Genomic DNA, 7055 nt, shown 5'->3' on the forward strand with positions numbered 1-7055 from the left:
GGGCATTTGAGAGCGATGATAATACTACAGATTAGTTATACTGAGAAACTTAATTTATCCAAATATTGACTGGGTTATTGGTGGTGCAGGGTCATGAGGGGCCAGTATCCCTGGATTATATGGAGGAGAGCACACTTCAGGTGTATGTGTCCAGCCCAAGAGAGCACGTACTGTTGGACCTGGTCCTTGGGAAAGAGGTGGGGCAAGTGGATCCCGTGTCAGTAGGGGAACGTTTTGGGGTGCAGTGATCATTTTTTTTTGTAAAGTTCAGAATGATGGTTGAGAATGATGTGCAATAATTGAGATTGAGAAACATTAGTTGACTGAGAGCAGCCTTCAATAAGGCAAGAATGAAGCTGGGAACTTGTCAACAAGGCCAGTGAAATTGTAGCTTTAAATAGCTAGGTCAGATGGAGCTGGGATTGTGGAGATGTGGCTGCAGTGTGACCACGACTGAGAACTGCATAATCAAAGGTTTTCCCCACTTCTACAGGCAGGATAAATAGGCCAACACAGTGAAGTAGTATTGTGTATAAAGAATGGGATCAGTATTATTGTGATGCTAATCAATTCACACACTGCTCTTCCCTGTCCTCACCCCTCATCACTGCGTATTGATCCTTTCAGTTATTGGTAACCTTTGAAAACTTCAGAAAATAGCACAGTATAGAGGAGATGACTCTGTCCGCTGTCTGCATTGGACGAGAGGTAACGTTGTTTTTTCAAGCCCGAGTTCTGTCTCCCCGGACAGTGTAAGACCTCCGGTGACAATCCCGGCACCTTTTTAAAATAATTTGAGAGTTTCTGCCTCTACCCCGCTTCCATGTGTGACTCCCAGATCCCGACCATACTCTGGGTGAAATAATAACCTTCCTCACAATTTCTCTAATATTTCATCCAATTACATTAAATATTCGCCACTGATAACTGAGCTGTCCAACAGGAACAAGGTGTTCTCTCCCTTTCTACCCAGGCTCCTGACAATATGTGCACTCCAATCAAATCTCCTCTCAGCATCCTCCATTCCAATCTTTCCCCATAACTGCACTTCCACTGTCACAGGGTGGAGCATCTCCTCTGTACCATCTCCAGTCCAATTCCATCCTTCCATGTGATGGGGTGACCAGAAATGTACACAGTCCCCAAGCTGTGACTGAACTCATTATTTATACAGTTCCTGCATAAGCTTCGTGCTCGGAAGAGTATTTTGTCTGATAGAGGAAATAACGCCATTTGCCAAAATAACAAGATTATTGATGTTTCCAGCTACCTTCATTTATCTGCCCACAATGACCATACTCTCATTTTATTGTACATTCCTCTCTATTGTTCATGTCCCCAAATGCCTTGCCTTGCATTTCTCTGGTTTGTTTGCTCCATTCCCCTGGATCCTATAGTTTCTGTTTTTAAACAGTCTGCCATCGGATCTCTCGTTAAATCCAAGGAAGTCACATGCAGTTACAGGTTCCTGCCTCAGACCGATACAGTCAGATCAATTACACACGATCTTCCTTGAACAAATCCAAACCGACAGTCCTGGAGTCCCTGGGTCTTCCTCAGTGACCGTTTATCCACTGCCTCAAAATTACAGCCTCGACCTATTCAGTCAGTCCCTTGCTCCACGATTAAACAAAGTTGGGGTATTAGCCGTCCTCCTGTCCTTCGGTATCATCCCTGCATCCAGTGAGGATTGGATAATGTGGGCAACTATAATGCAGGGGATTTTCCCCGGCTCCTTTTAACAGTCTGGAACATTGTTTGAACCACGATTTTAAGGATTTCAATCTCCTGTAAAATTTTCTGCTCTAAGTTTTTTGCTCCCAATATTTCATCCCTATTTTGATTCAGACAGACAGAAACCTCAACCATCCTATGATTTGGTCAAGTCCCATTTTATTCGGGTTTCATGGAGGGTTACTCTGAAGTGCATTTTCTCATGATACCATCCCCAATCTGCCTCATTAACTACCTTGCTTGCCCACGTGGTCTTCCTGTCATCTGACACTAACCTGATGGTTCTTTGCCCTTTGTCATAACAACTGCCCACTGCCTGGATATCCCAGAATGATCTGGCCTCCCTGTTAAAGAGGCCATCTTTAAAAAGTCCTATACTCTTGGAATGTCAATCCGAAACTGCCCTAGACATGGCAGAGGCGATAAAACTGGGGCCCCACTTTGTGGACAAGCCCCTGAGATTCTGGTGGATGAATGTTGCAGGAGAGGGGCATTATCTTCCTCTAAGACTGGCAGGAGAGGCCATGGCACCAGAACGTGCCACCTTCGCCCGTTGTTGACACCTGTGTCAGTGAGGTGCCAGTCTTCTGGGTGAATGCCCAGCAGTGTAGGAAGGAGGTCGGTGACCTTCCCCACTCCACCAGGGTAAGTGCCACCATCTGCACCTCGTGCCCTAACCATCACTCTCTCTGTTACTGCACCCACCTCCTACCAAGGCTCATGTTCTCCCACTCTCACTGAATGCAGCACATTCTCTCAATCTCTCTCTCAATGCTTCTCTGTTCCTCTCTCCAACTCTGCCTGGTGTCTGTGCTGCCGACTCACTCACTTAGGACACCTGGTTACCTTTCCCCCAGCTGTATCAGCTGTAACAAATAATTCCACCTCCCTTAATACCGCTTGGTAATTCTCACATTTCGGAAGGAACCACCCCACACGAGAGCAGAAAGAGCCAAGAGGGATAAGTAGATCCCAACATTCAGCTCCTCACCCCATCACAGGGAAATGATCCTGACCCTAACAACCATGAGAGGCTGACTGACCGTGTCCGAGCTCCCGGACTGGGATCTGAGACTCCCCCTGACCCATTACTGGGCACCATAACTGACTGTGGACAATGATATCAAGCGTCATGGTTTTGTGTCTGACAATACAGCAGGTGGATGAGTCTGGTAGCTCTGGCTGAGGGCAAACACTGCTGAGGGCAGGGTAAGGCAAGGCAATAATTCTGTGAGCATTCACGACCGCTCAAAGTGAGTGTGTACAAACACGGAGTGAGCAGCCCAGAGAGACAGTCCATGAGCTGGGTGGGTGTCCCTGAGCAGTGTCCTTGTGACAGCATTAAATGTGTACAAACAAACACGGAGTGAGCAGCCCAGAGGGACAGACCATGAGCTGGGTGTCCCCCCCCGAACTTAGTGTCCTTGCAATGAGAGTTGTCAGTGCACCCTGAGCTGCAGCATTGAAGTACAGAAGCGTACAGTTAGCCAGAGACGTGCTGGGATGGCATGGTGAGCCTAGCATGTGACAGATGCCAGCATTGGTGGGTGTGGAGTACATGCAGTTTCTGGCTGTGCAGTGTCCCCCGAGACGTTGGTGTCCAAGATAGAAGGCCACAGGATCGAAGGGCGAGATGAACTCACCAGTTACCAGCTCTGACATTCACGTCCAATTCTCCATATTGAGCTTCCCTCCTGTGGGAGGGAGGGTATGAAGCTGCAAGTTGTTGATGAGAGATCAACTGAATGTAATCATTCAGTCAACATCTTGCCACTCCTGAACTCAAACCTTGTCTTAAAGGACAGTCCAGCACAGGAACAGGCCCTTCATCACAGCAAGCCCATACTGACACATGATGCCATTCTAAAGTTAAAAAGAGAGTTTTTGCTCCGACACCCACTATGTCATTCTGTTCCCTACTTACTCATACTTGTGCCAAGATCCCTCTTAAACATTGCTATATTAGCTTCTTCCCCTCTATCAGTGCATTCCAGGCACTTGCACATTCTGCCTGGAAAAGCAAAAAAAAAATTTGCTGATCATATTTCCTAAACTTTCTCCCTTTTACTTAAAACCTGTGGTTCTGAGTAATTGATATTTCTACTCTGGGAAAAAAAACTGTATTTCTATCTATGCCTCTGACAGTTTTGTAAATATCTATCAGGTAGCCCCATAGCCAATGATGCCCAGGTGCAAACAAACCATGTGTGTTCAGTTTCTCCTTCTGACTAATACCCTCCAAACCAGACAACATCCTGGTAAAACTTTTCCATACCCTCTCCAACACTTCCATATCGTTCTGCTGGTGTGGAAACCAGTACTGTACACAATATTCCAAATGTCCCCAACTAAGTTTCTCTACAGCTGCACTATGACCTGCTAATTTTCATACTGCATGCTCTGATGCCTATATGCAAGTTTGCCATCAGTCTTCTTGATCACCCTATCCACCCGCGTAGCCAATTTCAGGGAATTGTGGAGCTGTAAACCTAGATCCCTACGGATGCTGATGCGGCCAGTAGTTTTTCCATCTATTGTATACTTCTCTCCTGCATTGACTTCCTAAAACGCATTACGTCACAACTGTCCATATAATGTTACATCTGTGTTTTCACTGTCCAAGTCAGCAGCTGACCTATATCCTGCCGTATTCTCTGGCAATCATCCTCACAATCTGCAACTCTGCCAATCTATTTACAGATCTCCAGTCACAAAAACACTGTTCCATCACTACTCTGTCTTCTGTGGCCAAGCAGTTCTCTATCCATCTTACTAACTGATCGCTGAACCCATTAAACTTCACCTTCCACATGAGCCTGCCATAAGGAACCATATCAAAGGCCTTGCTAAGGTCCAAACGGCCAACACCCAGACCCATTCACTCAATAATCAATTTTGTCACTTCCTCAAAATAATCAATTAAGTTTGTGAGACAGGGTATTCCCCACAAAACTGTGTTGCCAGTTGCTAGTAAGTCAATATTAGCGTACTGTTGGATCTGCACTCATTCAGACAGGTGATTACTCCATCTTATTCCAGACTTGAACCTTGGAGGTTAGATTATATTCCCTAAAGTGTGGAAACCGGCCCTACAGCCCAACCAATCGACACCAACATTCAGAAGAGTAACCCACCCAGACCAATTCCCCTGCCCGCTATTTAACCCTGACTAATGTACCAAACACTGTGGGCATTTTAGAATGGCCAATTCATCTGACCTGCACATCTTTCGACTTTGGGAGGAAACCGGAGCACCCAAAGGAAACCCATGCAGCCACGGCGGGAATGTGCAAACTCCACACAGAGTCATCCAAGGCCGAAATTGAAACTAGGACTTTGGTGCTGTGACGCAGCAGCGCTAAGCACTGTGCTCTTGATGGTGATTGCAGGAGGTATGTCGGGCAGTGATGGTTACTGTACAGTGGGAGGTATGTTGGGCCCTGATGGTTACTGTACAGTGGGAGGTATGTCGGGCTGTGATAGTTACTGTGCAGTGGGAGGTATGTCGGGACGTGATGGTTACTGTGCAGTGGCAGGTATGTCTGGCTGTGATGGTTACTGTACAGTGGGAGGTATACCGGGCCGTGATGGTTACTGTACAGTGGGAGGTATATCGGAACGAGACGGTTACTGTACACTGGGAGGTATGTCGGGCCGTGATGGTTACTGTGCAGTTGGAGGTATGTCGGGCCGTGATGGTTACTGTACAGTGGGAGGAATATCGGAACGAGACGGTTACTGTACACTGGGAGGTATGTCGGGCCGTGATGGTTACTGTACAGTTGGAGGTATGTCGGGCCGTGATGATTACTGTACAGTGAGAGGTATGTCGGGCCGTGATGGTTACTGTACATTGGGAGGTATGTCGGGCCGTGATGGTTACTGTACAGTGGGAGGTATGTCGGGCCGTGATGGTTACTGTACAGTTGGAGGTATGTCGGTCCGTGATGGCTACTGTACAGTGAGAGGTATGTCGGGCCGTGATGGTTACTGTACATTGGGAAGTGTGTCTGGCCGTGATGGTTACTGTACAGTGGGAGGTATGTCGGGCCGTGATGGTTACTGTACAGTGGGACGTATGTCGGGCCGTGATGGCTACTGTACAGTGGGAGGTGTGTCTGGCCGTGATAGTTACTGTAAAGTGGGAGGTATCTCGGGCCGTGATGGTTACTGTACAGTGGGAGGTATGTCGGGCCGGGAGGGTTACTGTACAGTGGGAGGTATGTCGGAACCAGACGGTTACTGTACACTGGGAGGTATGTCGGCGTGTGATGGTTACTGTACAGTGGGAGGTATGTCGGGCCGTGATGGTTACTGTACAGTGGGATGTATGTCGGGCTGTGATGGTTACTGTACAGTGGGAGGTATGTCGGGCCATGATGGTTACATGTCGGGTCGTGATGGTCACTGTACAGTGGGAGGTATGTCGGGTCGTGATGGTTACTGTACAGAGGGAGGTATGTCAGACCGTGATGGTTACTGTACAGTGAGAGGTATGTCGGGCAGTGACGGTTACTGTACATTGGGATGTATGTCGGGCCGTGATGGTTACTGTGCAGTGAGAGGTATGTCGGGCAGTGACGGTTACTGTACAGTGGGAGGTATGTCTGGTCGTGATGGTTACTGTGCAGTGAGAGGTATGTCGGGCCGTGACAGTTACTGTACAGTGGGAGGTATGTCGGGCCGGGAGGGTTACTGTACAGTGGGAGGTATGTCGGGCCGGGAGGGTTACTGTACATTGGGAGGTATGTCGGGCCGGGAGGGTTACTGTACAGTGGGAGGTATGTCGGGCCGGGAGAGTTACTGTACAGTGGGAGGTGTGTCTGGCCGTGATGGTTACTGTACAGTGGGAGGTATGTCGGGCCGGGAGGGTTACTTTACAGCGGGAGGTATGTCGGGCCGGGAGGGTTACTGTACAGTGGGAGGTGTGTCAGGCCGTGATAGTTACTGTATATTGGGAGGTATGTCCGGCCGTGATGGTTACTGTACAGTGGTACAGAGGGAGGTATGTTGGGCCGTGATGGTTACTATACAGTGGGAGGTATGTCGGGCTGTGCTGGTTACTGTACAGTGGGAGGTATGTCGGGTCGTGATGGTTACTGTATAGTGGGAGGTATGTCAGTCCGTGATGGTTACTGTACAGTGGGAGGTATGTCGGGGAGTGACGGTTACTGTACATTGGGATGTATGTCGGATCGTGATGGTTACTGTTCAGTGAGAGGTATGTCGGGCCGTGATGGTTACTGTACAGTGGGAGGTATGCCAGGCCGTGATGGTTACTGTACAGTGGGAGGTATGTCGGGGTGTGACGTTTGCTGTAC

This window comes from Chiloscyllium plagiosum, chromosome 21 (assembly GCF_004010195.1).
Source record: "Chiloscyllium plagiosum isolate BGI_BamShark_2017 chromosome 21, ASM401019v2, whole genome shotgun sequence".
NCBI classification, from domain to species: domain Eukaryota; kingdom Metazoa; phylum Chordata; class Chondrichthyes; order Orectolobiformes; family Hemiscylliidae; genus Chiloscyllium; species Chiloscyllium plagiosum.